The sequence below is a fragment of the Haemaphysalis longicornis genome, unplaced genomic scaffold (assembly GCF_048455015.1).
Source record: "Haemaphysalis longicornis isolate Haplotype H1 unplaced genomic scaffold, Haemaphysalis longicornis Haplotype H1 scaffold_3, whole genome shotgun sequence".
NCBI lineage: Eukaryota > Metazoa > Arthropoda > Arachnida > Ixodida > Ixodidae > Haemaphysalis > Haemaphysalis longicornis.
Genome location: NW_027526335.1, coordinates 212678645 through 212699137, shown reverse-complemented (window position 1 = coordinate 212699137; position 20493 = coordinate 212678645). Strand labels below are relative to the sequence as shown.

The 20493-nt window shown below is 49.7% G+C and overlaps 1 non-coding gene across 1 annotated transcript; it reads right to left on the bottom strand.

Moving 5' to 3' along the window:
- Nucleotides 1-18680: 18680 nt before the first annotated feature.
- Trnat-agu (transfer RNA threonine (anticodon AGU)) lies at nt 18681-18753 on the bottom strand. The gene has a single exon. It is a non-coding gene; the product is annotated as a tRNA-Thr (tRNA).
- Between the last annotated feature and the right edge of the window lie 1740 nt (nt 18754-20493).

Below are 20493 nucleotides of genomic sequence, written 5' to 3'. Positions count from 1 at the left end.
TCTGGGAAACAAATTTCTTGCAGGCGCAAGCAAAGCATTCGGTACTGTGCTGGAATTGTTGCTTGAACGTAGGATACGCCATGAATAATCTGCCAGAGACCGCAATTAATCAAGCAAGAAGGCAGATGTTAATAGCCTGGTCAATACGCCTTGTCTCATCGGCTGTCTTATCGCCCGTGAGGGCTCGGAGCGAAGAACGATTTATTGGCTCCTTTGGAGGGGTTCTTATTTAAGCAGTCAAAGTCGATCACCTAGACCACCACATCAATACGTTCCGTAACCGACGGCAATGTGGCAGCGCCTTGGCGGCATCATAAAAAAATTCTCGCGTTCTTATGTGCGCTATCGGGAACTTCGTTCGAGTTACCTTAGTACGCGTACCAGAGAGCTTGAGACTAAGTGGAAAATAAAAACAATTTATCTCCTCACCCCACAATAGTTGCTAAGGTATTTATGTAAATGGAAAAATGAAATGAATGAAATGAAGATTTATGAATGAAAAAATGAAAGAGATACGCGCGAAACGCACAAAGAAAGTTAAAAGTGCGTCCAGCCTTCGCCAGAAGTGCGTTTAATCGAGCGTCAAATCTTCGAAGACCCGAATCGCAAACCAAGAACGAACCCATGCGACATTTTTTTGTGCAATACGTAAACGCAGCTACGAATGATCTAAATATATATCGATACGTGTTTTATTACATAAAAGTATACTATTGTGCTCTTTTTTCGTGATCGATGTGTTATTGTGTTCATTAGAACCGCTCGTTTTTGGGAATTTTCAAGTAACCATGTTGATACAATGGAAGCCCGCTTTTATGCGTGCGCCGTGTGTACAGAGACACTATCAGAGCTTTTCGGTCGAGCAATCGGTCTCTCCGGAAATGCATTAGTTTTCTGGCAGAGCGTCATCGGTCCCGAATTCACTATTTAAAAGGTCTAACACTGGTGCTGCTTTGGTGGCCCAGCAGACAGTAGCAGCGCTAGTGAGAGGGCTAGTGGTTGCCCTATTTCTTAGTGTTGTGTGTCCCATTCTGATTCGCTTTTCTGATTCGCCGGTCTTTGAAAAAGACCGGCCCCCGATCAAAACGTTAGACTAAGTATTGTTATATTTTTCATTGTGACATCTCTATCGTAAATATATATATATATATATATATATTATAAGGGGGATTATAGCTGGGGACCAGCAAGACGCTTGGAAAGAGGCAGAGACCAGCGACGGGCAAGGCAGCGCAGACCGATGTCTCGGTGCGTTCTCTTAGAGCGAGCCACTCGCGATGCTGACCGTTCCTCTTCTTCTCTTGCGCCTTGCGCCTGCCATCATCATGCGGCACATAGCAGTCCTTCCTCCGCCACATACCCCGTCGGTTGCACAGTGGAGATTGGCGCACACTAAGCGCAAGGTATAATGTCGTGTCGGGGACAACTATCTCCAGTACAATATATATATATATATATATATATATATATATATATATATATATATATATATATATATATATATATATATATATATATATAGAGAGAGAGAGAGAGAGAGAGATAGAGCAAACAGTCGGATACACAGCAAGACCAATAAAAAAGGTGTACTCACGGAGCGGCAATGGGACTTGCCTTCATCAGAGTACAGTTACGTGATTTTGCTGTCAGGAACATTTGAAACGCATTTCTTATATAGCTTCGTGGAAAGCTGTGAGAAGGAGAGGAACATGTTACGGAAACGGAGAGTATGCATACATTCGGGCTATGCCCGTGGTACAGCAACAAAAAGAAGAGACAGCCCTTTCACATCTGGGTGAAAAGGGAAAGAAGTGCCTTCTAGGCATCAATCTTTCTTGTGAAAAAGAGAGAGAGAGAGAGAAAGGAGTTGTATTAACAAAAGAGAGAGAGAGAGAGAGAGAGAGAGAGAGAGAGAGAGAGAGAGAGAGAGAGAGAGAGAGGGGAGTTGTATTACAAGGCAGCTCTCAAGATTGCATAACGGCAGGGCAACGCACGTGGCGTGGGCTGCAAGTCCAGACAGTGCGGAAGACTGGACAATCGCGGTTTAACAAAGAAGGGAAAAGTATACAATGAGGTATTCAGTGTGTGGGGAGACTGGCTCGGACGGATCCACGCAGGGATGAACGAAGACTGTATTTTGGGTGTGTCCCCCGTGGATAGAAATAATAGTTGCGGTTCACAAAAGAGCATTGCACAGACAGCTAGCAACCGAACAGGAAATAGGTAAGGTCCATAGATCACAAAGGGTAAAATGTTTCTAAGTGGTGGGGAACGCGGCCTCCTTCCCAAGGAGAAATCGCATTGTTGAGCCGCATTGGGCTAATAAAGCTGCTGTATTTGGAGAGTTTCTGCGAATTTTGATGGGAAACTCAAAGGTAGAAAAAATTAAAAACAATGTGATAAAAATTATGAAGTCGCCAATTTTAATCGAGGAATAAGCACGTTAGTTTTCCGTAACTTTCATTAAAACCAAGCGTCGCTGACCCAAACTTGTAAATGAGATAAGATTCCCTAACCTCGCGGTGGGGGTGGGTTTTGAACGCGGATTTTAAAATTGTTGCTTTAAGATTATGAACGTCTTAAAGAAACAATTTTAGAATCAGATTTCACCGCTCGTAGACGCTGTACGCTCCTTCCTTGCGTCGCCGCTGGTACGGCTCCTTTCACACTCTTGAATTTTTTCTCGCTGTTCCCTACTCAATGGAAGTAGCTACGGTAACTCCCGTGGCCTCAGCTTTGAAACTGCAGGAAACGCGAAATAATGCAATGGTATTGTAGTGGAATCGCAACGGGCTAAGGCAGCGTCTCTTTGATTTATGCCGTTTTGTGCAAACTCATCTTTTGCCGGTGATCGCCATTTCGGAGTCGTAATAATTCAGAGATATTCGTCTCTGGGGCTACACGATCAAGCGATCGTAAACTGATGTGGCATTAAGAGGAGTCCTCGTACCTTTGCGTAACGATCTCGTCATCGAAGAACATGGTATTCCACCCGACGCATCAAATAAGTTGCACTTACAGTGCGTGGTGCTGGCTTGTACTTTAGTATTATTGCTGCCTCCTATGTGTCCTTCAAGTGCATGTATGCCCTGTGCCCCTTCGTGTGGCACTGGGCATACATCGACTTGAAGGCATTATTAACGCCACTCCAGTAACCCACAATCTCACGGGTGATTTTAACGCCCACCACCCGTTACGGGGCGGCCGAAAAGTGACAGCTAAAAGGCGGCTTGTTGACTGTGCTCAATGGTACGACGTGTGTGCCCTCCATACTGGAGAACCACTTTTTTTTGGAACCTTGTCAAGCGCCCTAGACAAGAGCGATCATATTACGTCACTGCGGATGGTTTACTGGGCTATCGTCCACAACGGGCATTGAGTTGCTCTGACTGGACGTCTTTCAAGTTCACAGTAGAGGAGATATAAGAGTGTTCGGCATCCTATGCCTATTAAGCACTTTTATCCGCCCTGACTGCCTGCACTAAGTATGCCATGTTACGAAAAAGGCGTACTACCGCTGATGCAGAGTTTGAAAGGCTTCCCGCAGTGCACCGGAGGGCCGAAAGAAGAGCGCGCTGGGCCTGATCAACTGAAGATATCATAGATGCTAGAAGAGCACAGAAGCCCGTTCAGAGGCACATGAAGAAGCCGGCCAGGCGCGAGTAGGCTTCATTTTGCTCGAGGGTAGACCCGAGGAAGCCTGTTTCTGTAATATGGCGCCTAGTTCGAAGTCTCTGGGTACCACCGACACAACTTCACCCCTTTAATTTTGTTTCTCTATCTAGGAACGCGAGTGACCTAGAGGCTGCAAGCGCCTTCTGAAGAAAAATCGCTACTGCGACGACACCAAATATAAGACTCTCATCGCCCACGATCGTGTCAGCTACAGAGATAACATCACCCACGGATGAATCGTTTTCAACGGCGGAACGCATCGCTGCGCTGGCATTTCTCAAGGCCTCGTCTCTGGGTCGTGATAATGTCAGCGTGGCAGCCCTTTCACATCTGGGTGAAAAGGGAAAGAAGTGCCTTCTAGGCATCAATCATTCTTGTGGAACTGGCCGCCTAGAGCAAAATTGGAAACAAGGTCGTACTGTGGCTGTTCTGATACCAGGTGAAATACCGGCTTCATATTGAGTCTTAGCGTCCGATTGTCCTCTTGAGCTGCGTTGGCAAGCTTATGAAAACAATGGTGCCCCATCGGCGGGACTGCGACCTCGCCATTCGCAGTTTCTACCCGCCACAGATGTCTGGCTTCCGGGAGAGATGCAGTAGCCTCGATAATATCATAGACCTTGGTAATGTCATAAAGCAATCCAAAACACGGCGTAACCTCATAATTGCTGCGGTTCTCGGAATCAAATCGGCGTGCGACTGCGGGCACCGTGAAGCTATATGCTCGACGATGATGTCTTCGGGCCTTGGGGGTTGCATGTATGCAGACCTTTGACAACCTAACAGGTAGATGTGTCTACAGGTAAGCGGACAGCGGTGACACACCGGTATACACAGTGACCCATGATGTGAATGTGAATGTTTTATTTCAGACAACCGAAAAAAGTTACAGGGGAGATGTTACCGAGTAAACATCGCAATGAACACATAAAAACATCACAGAAGCGGTTGTCTTCGGGGGATGCCGAAAAGGCAAACGAATTACCTGACAAATCGACATCCCCCGGCCCCCCCCTCCCCCTCCCCCCTCCCCCCCTACACACGGTGCGGTCCTAGTCCGACACTCTTCAACATAACGATGATGGGCCACAGTCCGTTGAAATCACCTTGCACGCGGATTGCACGTTGTTACGAATGGGCCAGCGCCGCAGCACTTCCCCGCATCACTCCTCGGCTGTGCGGCGAAGCCACTCGTGCGCCTTCGAAAACAGGCGCAATCATGTCGGCAACAAGTTGCGACAAAGCCTCGTCAGACGCTTCGCTCTCTGCGCATTCGGCGGCTGCCTACGGCGGCTGAACTTCGGCGGCTGCCTGCGTGGCTCGTCTCCACGCTCTTCAAGGACAGAGGCCCCGGTGATCGCAACGGAGTCCTCCTCTCTCCCCTCTCTCGGACTCAACGTGCCCGAGGCTATGAGCAGCTTACGAACTCTGGAAAGAGTGTAGTGCGTGTTCCCACGTGTTGCGTTTGACCGTTACCGCTTTCGGGTATAAATAGAGCTCCCAAGCGTTGTAAACCATTCCTGTTAGAGCAGCGAATCGATGTTGTCGCTCTGCTCGAGTCCTGTATTGTAACCTCGCCCGTCGGGGCATTGTTCTTTGGCTTCGGCTCACCTCTCGCTATGAAGTAAACAGTTACGTTAGCCTACGGCTTCTGGACTTCTTCACGGCTGCAACAGCGGCTGGCCGCTCGCATCATACACGCTACCACTCGTATGTCGGAGGCCACGGAGCTCGGATCGGGTGCCCCCGCCCGGTCGCAACAACTGGTTGGCAGCGGTCGGATGGCAACTTCGTAACACCTGAAGCCAGCGGTGCGAGACCCAACACAACGGACGTCAAGGCGGCTTCGGACTTCGCAGAATTCACGGCGGTCAATGGTGAGTGCGGGACTTGTCTTCACTGAGTTTTACCAGGCTTCTGAGGATAGCTGGTAGGGCGTGTGTTTTTGTCGCGTGGGTTATTCGCGCAAAACATTTTTGGAGCAGTGGGAAAGCAGTACTCTAGACCGGCCATGAATTTGAAAGCGTTGAAAAAACCGCAGTTGTTGGAGCTTGCAAAAGAGTTGCGCTTGGATGTTACGGACGCGTTGAGAAAGCCAGAGCTTATACAGGCTATACTCGCTGTTGGCGCTGACGAAGACGAGCTGTCTGAGTGCATTGAGACGATCAATGGCAGGGAGACCGCGAAACGTCAGGCCGCAGAGGCCGCAGAGGCAGAGGCTGAGCGCCAGCGTAAGGAAGGCGAGGAGGAGAAACAGGAACGAGAACGGGAGCGACAGCATGAGCTGGATATGAAACGTCTTGACATCGAGGCATCTCGACCTAGGTGAGAGTGACAGCAGCGCGCCAAGCGTGCAGTCTGCGGCGACTGAGCGACCTACGTTGCGAATGTGTGACCTAATGCGACCCTACAAGGTAGGAGAAGACATCGGTCTTTTTTTGGTCAACTTCGAGCGTACGTGTGAGAGGGCCCAGTTTAGCCGAGACTCATGGCCGCAAAAGCTGCTTACGCTTTTGCCAGGTGAGGCATCCGACGTGATGGCCCGCTTGCCAAAGGAGGAGGCGGAGGACTATGAGAAAGTCAAGTCTAGCCTCCTGCGTAAGTACAGGTTGTCAGCAGAGGCGTTTCGCCAGAAGTTCCGTGAAGCCGAGAAAGCCAGGGGCGAGTCATACTCTGAGTTCGCCTACAAGCTGAGGGCAAACATGGAAGAGTGGCTCAAAGAGGCAAAGGCTTTCGGAGAGCACGACAAGGTAGTTGAGTGCTTCTGTCTTGAGCAGTTTTACCGCCGTCTACCTGAAAACCTGAGACTCTGGGTGCAAGATAGGCCAGGGGTAAATACTGCAGATAAGGCAGCTCAACTAGCCGACGAGTTCATCGCACGTCGAGGTGCGCAAGGGCTGAAAGACGGCCAAAAAGAGTTCAGACCGAAGCCTGATAAGTTAGGGCCGAAAGGCAGAGCTCCCTACGAAAAGAGCGGAGCAAAAGTGACCGAATCCGCGAATAATGAAACGGGCTCGGAAAACGAAAAGAGCGCAAACGCAGAGGCACAGCGCCGAAAAAAGGCTTTCGAAGCGCGCAAGCAGTCCGCGTGCTACAATTGTGGCGAGATAGGGCATTTCGCAGTTAGTTGCAAAAAGGGTAAGCTTGTCTTTCACATAGTACACCAGGATAAGGAGAGCAGACAACTTTTAGAGCCCTACGTACGCGAGCTTGCAGTTAACGGCAAACCGTGCCGAGTGCTTCGCGATTCCGCAGCAACAATGGACGTGGTCCACCCGTCCTACGTCGAACCGCACCAATTCACGGGCGATCGCGCGTGGATAAAGCAGGCCGTAGAAGTATTCGAATCACACTAGAGTCGTAGTGCGAGCCCTGCGTGGCCGCTGACTACATCTTGCAGGATCTATAAATAAAGTTCTTCTCTCTCTCTCCCGAAGCGCAAAGTGTGTGTCTTCCGATCGCCAGGATAACCATCGATGGTCCCTTCGGAAAGCTCGAAACCGAGGCCGCTGTCTCTCCCAGCCTTCCGGCGCAGTATCCGTATCTTTTCTCGAACAGGTCCGATCAGCTACTGCGCGAAAGGGGACTCGTTTTCGGGGAAGGGATAGTGTTCGCGCTGACGCGCTCGAAGGCTCGCGAACTCGGAGTGAAGGCGGCGGTTGAAAGCAGGAACGATTCGCGAAGAAAGGAGCTCGAGGGAGAGAGACTCCAACGGGAGAACAAGAACCTAGAGCACGAAATTCAACTCTTGCGCGAAAAAGCGAAGTTGAGAAACCCAGAGTTAGAATTGTTGCTCGAGAAAGACCTCGTTGTCGAGGAAAGCACCGTGCCAGCGCTGCCAGTAGCAGACGCTCGGGAGCGCGAGTCGGACGCGACCGTTGCTGCCCCGCAGTGCGTCAAGGTTGCTGAGAGAGATAACGACGGCGCATTAGCTCAGACTGTCGGCAGAGGCGGCAGAGGGCAGTGCGTGTCCACTGAGTGCGATAATGCGTCGGAGTTTGTTTTGGAGATCTCGGCGGAGTGTTCGGACGGTTCAAATTCGCGGGAGGCCATGGAAATGGCTACCGGTCTGAACATGAACATTTCGCGAGATAGCGAGGTTTCGCTGGAGTGCGTAAACCATGGGGCTACCGAAAGACAACACGAGTCTACTGAAACGGAGGTTGTTCCTTCGGACGGTAGCACAGAAACGAGTGATGTGGTGGCAAAGCCTGCAGTCGAAGCAGCGAGCGGTTTGCACAGCTCAGTTGGGAGTCATGACGATCTCGCCACTGAGCAAGCCGATTCCGTTCTGCCACCAGCTCAGGTAGCTGACCTCGAGCAACGGCCAGCCGAGCACGCAGAGATTCAGGTGTCGCGGGCGGCTGAGCCGTCTTTTGAGACAGGGCAGCTTGGATCTAGCGTAGCCTTGACAGCCGCAAAACAGAACGAAAACACCCTTCGGTGTTCGCTTGCTGAGGCAGTCGCCGAAAGCTCGAGGGGCAACGAGGTAGTGACTGCTCAAAGCTACCAGGTGCCTAATGATCACGTCGTGCCCTTTTCACTCCAAGCTGATGCTCCCGATGATAGGCCAACATCGGCGGAGCTAGTTGAGGTTGCGGTGTCGACTGCGGCTGAGCCGAAGTCGGGAACCGATCAGCCTAGAGGAGAGAACGTAAACACGTTCCGATGTTCGCTTGCCGAACGCGTTCGCGAAAAGGCGAGCAAGAAGGATAGAGGGAAAACTTCCGCGCGTGCTTGTGGCGCATGTTTCAGTGAGGGCACGCCCAGGGGCAGAGCTGTGAGCTCGCTTCGCGCCATGGGAACGCCGCCTCCAAAAAGGCGTGCGCGCCTCTCCTTTGAACGTTGGAAAATCTCGTTCGCTCCTCCGCGCGCTCGACCTTTGTCGAACAAGACGACCGGTGTCCTTTCACGCGGTCGCAGCAGCGTTCAGAGAACGGGTGCACCTAAAGTACGGTACAAAAAAAGGGAAAGCTCGGAGCAATGATGAGAGCTCGAATCGCAGCTCTCAGCGCGAGAAGTGGCTTGTAGACGCCTGACTTTCTCAATTTCATTGTTGTTCCTGGAACAGGTTTTGCCCTTTACGATTACATTTCTTTTTGTGTGTGGGACATTTCCAATCAAGCGAAATGTCACCTTTGAGGTTTGTCACTTGTCTAAAGTACTGCTGGGCAAAAATATAACTAGAGTAGTTAGTTTTTCGCGTACTTTTCGCAACTAAAAGCCTGGTAGAGCTTCAGTGTGGATTTGTCTTCGCACTTGCCGGCGATGCGGTTGTGTCTTCCTGTGTTGTTCTGTTGCTTGCCTGACCAAGCCAGAGACGTTCTTGGGGAGCCACTACTCGTCCAGTGACCCGCCCGGTGAAGCTCCAGCACGGTGTCGTACAGCCAAGGCCTGGAGTCGAGCGTCTGCCGAACACTTCACTTCGACAGCCTCCCTCGGGACAACGGTTGCCGACCCTTATCCATCGGGATCTCGGACCCCCGGCGGAGAAGCTGTTACGAATGGGCCAGCGCCGCAGCACTTCCCCGCATCACTCCTCGGCTGTGCGGCGAAGCCACTCGTGCGCCTTCGAAAACAGGCGCAATCATGTCGGCAACAAGTTGCGACAAAGCGTCGTCAGACGCTTCGCTCTCTGCGCATTCGGCGGCTGCCTACGGCGGCTGAACTTCGGCGGCTGCCTGCGTGGCTCGTCTCCACGCTCTTCAAGGACAGAGGCCCCGGTGATCGCAACGGAGTCCTCCTCTCTCCCCTCTCTCGGACTCAACGTGCCCGAGGCTATGAGCAGCTTACGAACTCTGGAAAGAGTGTAGTGCGTGTTCCCACGTGTTGCGTTTGACCGTTACCGCTTTCGGGTATAAATAGAGCTCCCAAGCGTTGTAAACCATTCCTGTTAGAGCAGCGAATCGATGTTGTCGCTCTGCTCGAGTCCTGTATTGTAACCTCGCCCGTCGGGGCATTGTTCTTTGGCTTCGGCTCACCTCTCGCTATGAAGTAAACAGTTACGTTAGCCTACGGCTTCTGGACTTCTTCACGGCTGCAACAGCGGCTGGCCGCTCGCATCATACACGCTACCACTCGTATGTCGGAGGCCACGGAGCTCGGTCGCAACAACGTGCATACTTAGCTTTGGACGCAACAGGTGTGCACTGCGCGCGAGACTACGACGGGCTATCAATTCTATTGCGGCGTTTCTAGGAACCCGAGGTCTAGAAATATCAGCTGGCAAGTGCGCTGTGATCACTTTCACGAAGCGTGATGTATAAAATTATGGGCTCGCCATTGCAGGCTGCAATATCACGTATGTTGCGCACCACAAGTTGTTGGGTGTGTGGAGATCCCTTAGATTCCCTTTTCCTCTTCCTAAAAGCGTGGCCTTCAGGCACTCCGTGACCTTCAGGCAAGCGCGCTAGCCTGCGCGCGTTACGTTATCTCGCGGGCCGGCGCACTAACAGGAAAAACTGCCCCGCTGTCGCCGTCGCTCCTCTTCGCCCAGGGACCTGTCTTATTTGCCGTGCGCCTTTTAAGCGTTCGCTGCCCGATGATATGGGAGGAGATTAGAAATAGAAAAGGGGGACGTGGCTCGTCCCCTCTTCGCCGCTCGGTCTGTGTCGGGGCCTGTCTTTGACCCCGATTGGACGCGCTGGGTAGGACTATTCGACGGCCCACGTGCAGCCTCAGCCGTCTTCAGCACGTTGGCCACGTTGGTACTGTGTTGTTCTTAGCCCTTTCGCGGCGATCAATATGCACAGCACCACTCGGCCAATAAATATCCTGGACCCGCTTGCTCGAATAAAAGTGCTTATTGGCAGTCTTATTGGCTGTGTAGTCTCATTCACGGACTTCAATAGGCCAGCGAACAAGCTTCAGACTAGTGCGCTTTCTCGAAAGTGCACAGGTACAGCGTTCTAGAACTATGGACAGTGTGACGTCTTGGCGGAAGCGCGGGCTCGCTGACGAATCCGCCCGGCGCGAGAGGGCGGCACCGGTCGGAGGAATGCCGTCGCGCCGATGCGGCCAGCCTTGCTACAGTGAACTAGGAGACTAGCCTTTCGCTCCGTACTTGTATTTGGGAAGTTTGTCGGCCATCAAGTACCGGCTAGCCTGCAATAATGCTTAACTAAGTACTGCTTAATACACCGGCTTTTCGCCGTGTACAGAAACTTCATTTTGATTCAAGTGACGATGGCATCTCGTTCCTCCACTCGCGATACACGATTTTAAATGCAGAGCATTTCAGTAACTCACGATGTCACCCGCGTTGCCGTCCGTAGTCCGCGTCCGCATCGCTCCCCCTACACTATATAAAAAAATAATACTTGCCGGCGCCAGGTTTCGATGCTACGACTCTGCGGGCGGAACGCAAGTTGCACGGTACTCTACCAACTGAGCCACAAAACCGACACAGAACGGAAGGTTACGAACGTGCCTTATATCCTTGACTCATTCAACCGTCGGCCAGAGGTGCGCCCTCTCCCCCGCGTCCTCCTCGCCTTCTCTCCGCTCGCAACGCCCTCTCTCGCCGCGTTCGGTTCGGGCGCACAACAGGTGGGGACGTGCGCAACACCCTCTCTCGCCGCGTTATGTTCGCGCGCAAGAACAGGTGGCGCGCTCGCATCGCGCTCTCTCGCCGCGGTCGGTTCGCGCTTAAACCACATATGTCGTTCGCGCGCGCTGCGGTCGCTAACATCTGTGGCGTGATCGTGACGTCGGTATCACGCGTTCGCGTGGTGGCGATTTCGGCGCTATAACACTCTCTCGCGAGGGGCATTGGATTGGATTCGATTGGATTGGCTTGGATTTGGATTGGATTGGATTAAAGTGGATTGTGTTGCGTCATGGCCGCGCCACGTTGCGTCATAGCCGCTCCACGTTGCGTCATAGCCGCGGCAGGTGGTTCACGGCACGTTTCACCATCGACTTCATCGACAATGTCTACGCTGGAAGACAACAATTACAACAACAACAACCAATACGTAATCCATACGACTTGCAGGCGCCCCCCCCCCCCCCCGCAGAAATGCTCTGCATTTGATCGTGCCCCTCGCGAGGGGGATGTTTTTTTTGCTACTCCTTTTTGCTAGTTCTTTTTGCTTTTGCTAGATTTTTGCTCGTCAGCTGCGCCATTGTCCACCGGGTAACACCGTTCGTGTTTATCGCGCAGGTGTTTGCAGCAATCAGCCTCGTCGAAGCCTGCGGCAATGCGACAAGCACTTTGCACACTGGGCACCCGGCAATCCAGGAGCCAACGCGCATGCGCCGTCTACCGGATGCTCACTCTACCTCGGAGCATAAGACCGTAGAGCTGGACCGAAAGATGGCGCCGTCATAATTTCTTCGGAGGTACTCTTCGAACATCAGCTTCACCCGGATCATCAACATCAACCTTTCCATCGCCTATAAAGGACCACACCCGGCAACCAGTGCTTTGTGGGCTCGTCACTTGCGCCATGTTCCAGGGGGTAACACCGCTCGTGTTTATCGCGCAGGTACGCCATTACGATTCTCTTTTTGCTTAGAAGACTAGCAATCGTTACCTGGTGCAGCCTTCGAGCCCCCGCTGCCTTATGTTGTTGTGTAGATGTGTTAATATTGTCTATGAGCTGTGGTTGCTATCAGGCGACATAGAGGAAAACCCTGGTCCAGCCACACGTAACTCCACTACCCAAACTGACCAGACTGTCCATGCTTTGCTAGAAAAATAAAAGCCGGCCAAGCCACCATCCTGGCTGAGTTAAAGGTCATCAATACACGACTGAATAGCACAGAACAGACCCTTGCCAATTTGGTTGCGCGCATCGCGAAGACGGAACTCCAGTACAGATTGCTACCCGATATGCGGTCCGATGTAGACGTTCTTCTCAGCTCATCCGCCCAGACATCAGATTGTATCGCCGGCGTTGAGGAAAGGTTGAATGACGCTGAGGAAAGGTCACGTCGCTGCAACCTTGTCTTCTATGGCATGAGTGAAGCCGAGTCCGAATTATGGTGCGATAGCAAAAACCTAGTCACAGTTATTTGCAACGAAAACTTGAAGATAGCACTTGAACCTAAGGATATTCAGAGAGCACATCGTATCGGTAAAATTGGTCGCGACAAAAATTGCTCCATTATTGTTAATGCCACTTCTTTCAAGACCATGGACGGTATTTTATCTAAGGCCTTTAAGCTCCAGGGCACAACAGTCAGTATATCTGAGGATTTCTGTGCCGCCACTCGTTCAATCCATCGCGAGCTCGTTCGTTTCGCTCGAGAACAGAAAGCTCCTTTGAAGCTCCAGTACAAAAACTATAATCGGCAAGAAAACGTACTACTACGACACTGCTGATAAGTTGGTTAAAGAAAGAGCAGCGCGGGCGAGCTAGCAAGAAAAAAATATAATCGAACCTTGTCCTTCCAATCCAAACCCCCGTAACACACCTAAACGTGCGTCCCTACTGACTGATGACGTCACATATTCTATTCTTTGCACAACAGTCGCAGCGTAATTCCGAAGCGTGAAGTATCTGCCGTCATCCAACCACGTGATTGTGTTATTGTCGTTCTTACCGAAACATGGCTTTCACCGCATATCACTTACGTTGAACTTGATCCGTACATGCCCGGTTTTGCCGTCTACCGCCGCGATCGCTTTCTAAACGGAGGCGGTGGGGTTCTTATTAAAATTAAGAATTCGATTAGTCGTTTTAAACTAGTACCGAGAGACCCCTAGAGATAATGTACGTGGCATGTCGAACGCAACCAGGCATTACCATAATGGAGCATGCTAACGCCCACCAAAACCAGACGCCGGTTTTTGCAGGCACATGCAACGACTGCAACGACTCTCGCGACGTTATGCGAAAAAAGTATCCCCTAGCTAATCTAATAATATGCGGCGATTTTAACTACCCTGGTATTGATTGGAGTGATCAATATCGCGTAACTACTGGTGAATGCGGCCAGTTCTTAAGGACCCTACAGGATTATCAATTACCACAAATCATAAGCCAAGCTACGAGACAGACCGCACATACCGCGAACATTCTTGATCTAATTCTAACGTGCGACCCGAGCAGTATCCAATCAGGGCATTACATTGAGGATATAAGTGATCATGAAGTTATCTTAATGTTTTTTCACTAGGCATTTCAGACAGAAAAACCTTTAGCAAAACGAATCAGACTTTACGACTAGGGAAATCACGAAAAAATTGCTGCTGAGCTGTAATGTTTCAACCTTTCTTTCGAGCAAGCTTTCCACGACCGCTCAGTAGAGCTAAACTGCAGTCGGTTTTTGGAGAAAGTTCAGGAAATAACTGAAAAATATGTTCCAACAGTAAAAATTAAAAAGCAAACAATCGGAACCGTGGTTTTTCAGCTCAATTAAAAATAATACGCAGAAAGAAGCGACTGTTTAGAAAAGCATAAGCCAGAAATAATTCGTCCGAATGGCAAGCGTATCAAGACGCGGTAATGAAGCTAACGAAAACAATTCCTATTGCCAAGCGAAAATTTTTAAGTGCGAATGCATTTCTTAAGCGAGCCTGAAGCTTCCGCCGCCGTCAGCATAGCAACAGCTGCGGGTGCGCGCGCTCCTCGTCTTCCTTGGCAACGGGGGGAGATGGGCGCGCGCTGCCTGGCCGCTGACATGGCACATACCCACGTGGGGGATTGGCCAGGAATCGGGCGTGAGAAGGGCTAATGCACCCGCTTAAAGGAGTACTGACACGAAATTTCAAAGCTGAGATCCGCTCTAGCAATCAAGTACAACGACAACACAAATAGGTGTCTGTGAATAAATGCATCTTTCTTTCTTTGTAGTTGTGTGTGTGTGTGTGTGTGTGTGTGTGTGTGATCTCTCTTTCGCGAACATTACCGAACCGCGCAAATTCAACTCGTGCATTCGCACTTTCACATTCTTCCCCTCGGGGAAATGCGGGGAATTTTTTGAGACAACATTGTCTAATATGCTACAAAAGACTCCAAAACAATTTTTGAAAGCTTTAAACCAGTCTCCTGCCACACCAGTGAGATTGTCTAACCATAACAACGTAGAACATAGTGATAGTGAGTCAGCTGCAGCACTTAACATGGCCTTTTCCTCAGTTTTCACGAAAGAAACCAGCATGATCACCTCTATTTCCTCGGATCTGGTCATTAATAAACAAACGCCCTCGATAATATTCACACCTGAAGGAATAACGAACATCATTATTAAAATAAAACTATCATCTGCTGCGGGACCGGAAGGAATCAACCCCAAAATGCTCAAAAATGCCAAAGAACCTATTAGTGCCATGCTCGCTTTGGATTTTCGCAATCATGAACGTCAAGCTGCATCCCCAATAAATGGAAGCTAGGGAAGATTTGTTCGACCTTTAAAATCGGCAATAGGTCATCACCGTTGAACTACCGCCCCATTTCAGTTGCATCAGTAGCATAAAAAATATTGGAACATATAATTTTTTTGCACATCAATAATAACCTCGAGCGCCGTAACTTTCTCTCCACATCGCAACATGGTTTTCGCAAGGGGCTGTCCAGCGAAACGCAGATTGCCTCATTTACACATGATTTGCACGTAAACCTTGACAGTAACATCCAAACTGACGTAATTTGCCTCGATATTGAAAAGGCATTTGACAAGGCAACCCATCGTCGCTTAATGTATAAACTATCACTGCTCAATCTTGACCCATTTGCACTTAATTAAACCGAAAATTTCCTTCTTATACGAAACCAATTTGTCGTAATCAATAGCGCACAATCTATCGCAGCACCCGTTTTGTCCGGCGTACCACAGGGTACAGTACTCGGGCCGCTGTTGTTTTTAATTTATGTTAACGATCTGCCGTACGACGTTTCTAATAACATCCGCCTATTTGCGGATGATTGTGTGGTATATTCCCAAAGTACATGTAAGCAAGACTAAATTATCTACAGACTGATCTTTCTCGCATTGAAATTGGTGTAAAACTAGGCAAATGTCCTTAAACGTATCAAAATGCAAATTAATGTCATTTTCCCGGCGTGCATGCCCATTGCTTCATAATTACACCATTAAAGGTACTTCATTACAATCCACAAAAATGTAAAAGTACAGTCAAACCCGGTTATAGCGAACTGCAATATGCGCCACGATTAGTTCCATACGTCCAATAGTTCGAAATAGCCGAACCCGCCAATAACGAGATTTTTTGTTACGAGTTCGCAATACGCCGAACGCCCCACCCCCACGCCCCTCCTCCTGCCATCCCCACATGGAGAAACGAACAAAATAAAGTATGCCATTGCAAAACTATTTATTTCAAGCAATAAAGCTACTTTCCGCTGTAACTACGTACTGTCCGAAAAAGCGGTGATTCTTGTTTTAACTTTTGTTTTCACGGCGTCAACTAGCACAGCATTCTCGACATGAGACAGCATTTGCATGAGTTGCAGTCCGTGTCCTTCAATATCGAAGCAATATTGGTGGAGCACATTGACTGCTGAAAGCGCTTCATTAAGCATCGGGCGGCTTCCACTCGCGACATCCTCCACCGCTTCCGTGCTTCCAGCAGCGCCAGCAGCCATGACATCAGTGACGGTGTCGGCATCCGAGGTGCTCACAGCGAGGGCAACGTCGTCGTCAACACTCAGGCAGTCCTCGTAGGGCACTCCTTTCAGCCGAAAATAGGGAACCTTGGCGGGCTCTTCCCACAGTTCGCCGATGCTGCCATCTTGGTCCGGACGCGCTGACTGGGAGGGTTTAATCGTGAGTCAGGCGCGTCGGAAACAGTAACTGAAAGTGCCGGGAATCAGGTCGCTCTATGGGAGGCTCAACATCTCCATTACAGCCAATCAACATCTCGATCGCCGCTCCGAGACCATGCATTTTGGCGGCAATTCTAGGCGCGCCGAGTTCGCAAGATCAGGTGTGAAATTCGTTATAAGGATTATGTTTCCCGTGTATTTTCGTAACTCATCTTTCTTTGTTCGATATATAGCATAATTCGCTCTATCCTGGTTCGTTATAATCGGGTTTGATTGTACTTAGGCGTCCATATCACCAACAATATATCTTGGACCGTATACGTGAACAAAGTAATCGCCAGCGCCAGTAGATCTCTCGGGTATCTGCTGCGCATGATGTAATTTGCTCGATCACACTTAAAACCGCTGGCCTATAAAACACTTATCCGTCCAAAACCAGATCATGCCGCTGCGATGTGGGACCCGCACCAACGCTACTCAGCGACAACATAGAAGCCACCCATAACCGCGCAGTTAGATTTGCTTTCTCAGATTTATCTTCATTTACTAGCGTAACAAACCTCAAATCGCGTGCATCCCTTCTTTCCTTCAAGAACCGTCGGAAACCAGCAAGGCTGGTATTATTCCACAGGTTTCGCTACTCATTATCATCAATCTCGTATGTCACGCCAAAATCGCATGTACCCAATCGCCCCAAAAACGAACATCCAGTTTAATACCACCGCCCACGAACCAACACTTTCGCACAATCATTTTTTGTTCGCTCAGCCTAATAACGTGGTAGAGATCAAAGACCTTGACCAGTTTAAATCACTGCTCACCGCGCCCGGAACTGTGTAATGTCCTCATGGGTTTTTCCTTTCCTTTTTGCTTTTTTCCGTTCGTTGTTTCGCTTTTTTTTCGCTTTCTTTGCCGTCTATTTTATGGTTCCCGTTCTTATCTTCATTGTTCTCAGTGCAAGCGAGGTACTGGAGTGTTGCATTCTCACATTATATTGTTTTTTGTACTTTTCTGCCGAAATTATAGCTATATAGCTCTTTGCCGTTGTTTGCATCTGACTTCTATGGAAGTTTCCACCATTGTACTGCTGTGATGCGGGGTTCATCAAGCAGTTTAAACACTAACTTGGTGCCAATGTAAAACATGTAGCATGTCCGGGCATGTATTGTAGTTTTTTTGCTTTTTCACTCATTTATCGTTGTATCAGTCTTGTATATAGTTATGTAGCTTGAACACCCCCCTCACCCCTACCCTCGTTTTTTGTACGAGTCTACCACTTCTACCAGCCCTCTTGGAGGCCTTTGAGGTATGAAAATAAATAAATTAATAGATTGCGCTTTTGCCTGCATTTTTAACACGAAATTGTTTTCTGCCGGGGTACACCAAGACCTCACTGACGTCGTATTCGTCACGGAAATGACGTCGCCAGAAAAAGTGCCATTGACGAGGCGACGCCAGGATTAGAGCCCATGAACGTTCTTGCCTCGCTGCAAGGGAGGTACGAGGCTCTCTGCCAACTGGCTGTGAACTGAGACGTTAACAGCTCTACGAACGCGCTTCATATCCTTCTCCATGACTCATTCAGATGGAGCTGCCGTCTAGGAGAGGCGGAGCGATGTGGCGCATCATGACGCTAATGAGCGTCGCCAGTTGGCGGCTCGATGACAGAGCCTTCGTGTACGGGGGACGCGCGTGAATTGAGGCTGTTGCGAAACAGAGTAGCGTGGTCGAAGTGGACCGTGGTTGGTGTCGTGCCGGGGCAGTCATGACGACGAAGTTGAAGGAGAAGAAAACTTCATGTACAAGTATTTACATGTCACTCTCAGTGAAAACAGGCAGTGCGCTCCTGCGCGCGCGAGATTAAATAAACTAGTAAGGACCGCCCCCTTTTCCCTTTCTCTCTGCTTTTGTACGGACGCACCACTCTCAAAATTCATGGCGCTCAGAGTGATGCCCCCCCCACACACACACACACATGCACATGCACGCAGGTACGCACGCACGCACGAAACTTTCTGTCTTTCCAAATTCGTAATCTGTTTCAATGACCTACCACATTTTCCCCTTTGCTTTCCGAGGTTTTCTTGAGTGCCAACCCTTTTTTCTGTTTTAATTCAATTCCCATTCTCATTCGCTATATATATATCTCTTTATAGGACAGAAAATGAGGGTTGGCAGTCAAGAAAAACTCCGAAAGCAAAGGGGAGGCTCTGGTCGATCATAGAAACAGATGAAGAATTTTTTGAGTCAGAAAGAAAGTGGTGAAAAATGCCCGCCTGGTGGGATCCGAACCCACGACCTCCAGAATACTGGTCTGGTGCGATAACCACTACGCTACCGGCGGGGCTGTTTACCCACCACTTTCTCGGGTATTTATGTAAAGGTATTTTTTTTTCCTGCATTTGGGGGTGGTAACCACCGCCACTCGGACTACTCGGGGTGAAGGGGAACTTTTGAACTCCCGGGCCGTGACTCGAGTGTCTACGACATGTCGAGAGTGGTCGACCAGCGTTGAACCCTCTTGAGCTACCTTTGGCATCAAGACTGCCAGAACAGAGGCCCTCGCTAAGCATGTAGCGAATCAGAAAATGGGACATGAGGGGCTCGGTGAAATAAGACAGAAAATAAGGGTTGGCAGTCAAGAAAACCTCGGGAAGTAAAGGGGAGGTTGTGGCGGGTCATAGAAACAGATGAAGAATTTTTTGTCAAAAAGAAAGTAGTGAAAAAATTCCCGCCGGGTGGGATCCGAACCTACGACCTCCAGAATATCGGTCTGGTTTGATAACCACTACGCTACCGGCGGGGCTGTTTCCCCACCACTTTCTAGGGTATTTATGTAAAGGTATTTTTTGTTTCCTGCATTTGGGGGTGGTAGCCAGCGGCACTCGGACTACTCAGGGTGAAGGCGATCTTCTTTTTAACCCCCGGGCCGTGCCTCGAGTGTCTACGACATGTCGAGAGTGGTAGACCGGCTTTGATCCCTCTTTAGCTACCTTTGGCATCAAGACTGCCAAAGGTAGTCTTGATGCCACCACTGTCTGGGGTATTTATGTAAAGGTATTTTTTGTTTCCTGTACTTGGGGGTGGTAGCCAGTGCCACTCGGACTACTTGTCTGCCGTATGCTCACTCTACCTCAGAGCATCAGACCGAACAGCTGGACCGAAATATGGCGCTGTCATCATTTCTACAGAGGGACTCTTTGAACATCAGGTATCACCCGGATCACCAACATCAACCTTTCCATCGCCTATTAAGGACCACACCCGGCAACCAGCGCTTTGTGGCCTCGTCAGCTGCGCCATTGTCCATCGGGTAACACCGCTCGTGTTTATCGTGCAGGTACGCCATTACGATTCTCTTTTTGCTTAGAAGACTAGCAATCGTTACCTGGTGCAGCCTTCGAGCCTCCGCTACCTTATGTTGTTGTGTTGATGTGTTAATATTGTCTATGAGCTGTGGTTGCTATCAGGCGACATAGAGGAAAACCCTGGTCCAACCACACGTAGCTCCACTACCCAAACTGACCAGACTGTCCATGCTTTGCTAAAAAAATAAAAGCCGGCCAAGCCGCCATCCTGGCTGAGTTAAAGGTCATCAATACATGACTGAATAGCACAGAACAGACCCTTGCCAATTTGGTTGCGCGCATCGCGAAGACGGAAGACTATTACTAATTGCTACCCAATATGCGGTCCGATGTAGACGTTCTATTAGCTGATCCGCCCAGACATCAGATAGTATAGCAGGCATTCAGGAAAGGTTGAATGACGCTGAGGATAGGTCGCGTCGCTGCAACCTTGTCTTCTATGGCATGAAGGCGAGTCCGAATGCTGCTGCGATAGCGAAAAACGTGTAACAGATGTTTGAAAGATAAACTTGAAGATAGTACTTGAACCTAACGATATCCAGAGAGCACATCGTATCGGTAAACAGTCTGAGGATTTCTGTGCCGCTACTCGTTCAATCCATCACGAGCTCATTAGTTTCGCTCGAGAACAAAAGGCTCCTTTCAAGCCACGCTACAAAAAATTATAATCGGCAAGAAAACCTACTACTACGACACTGCTGATAAGTTGGTAAAAG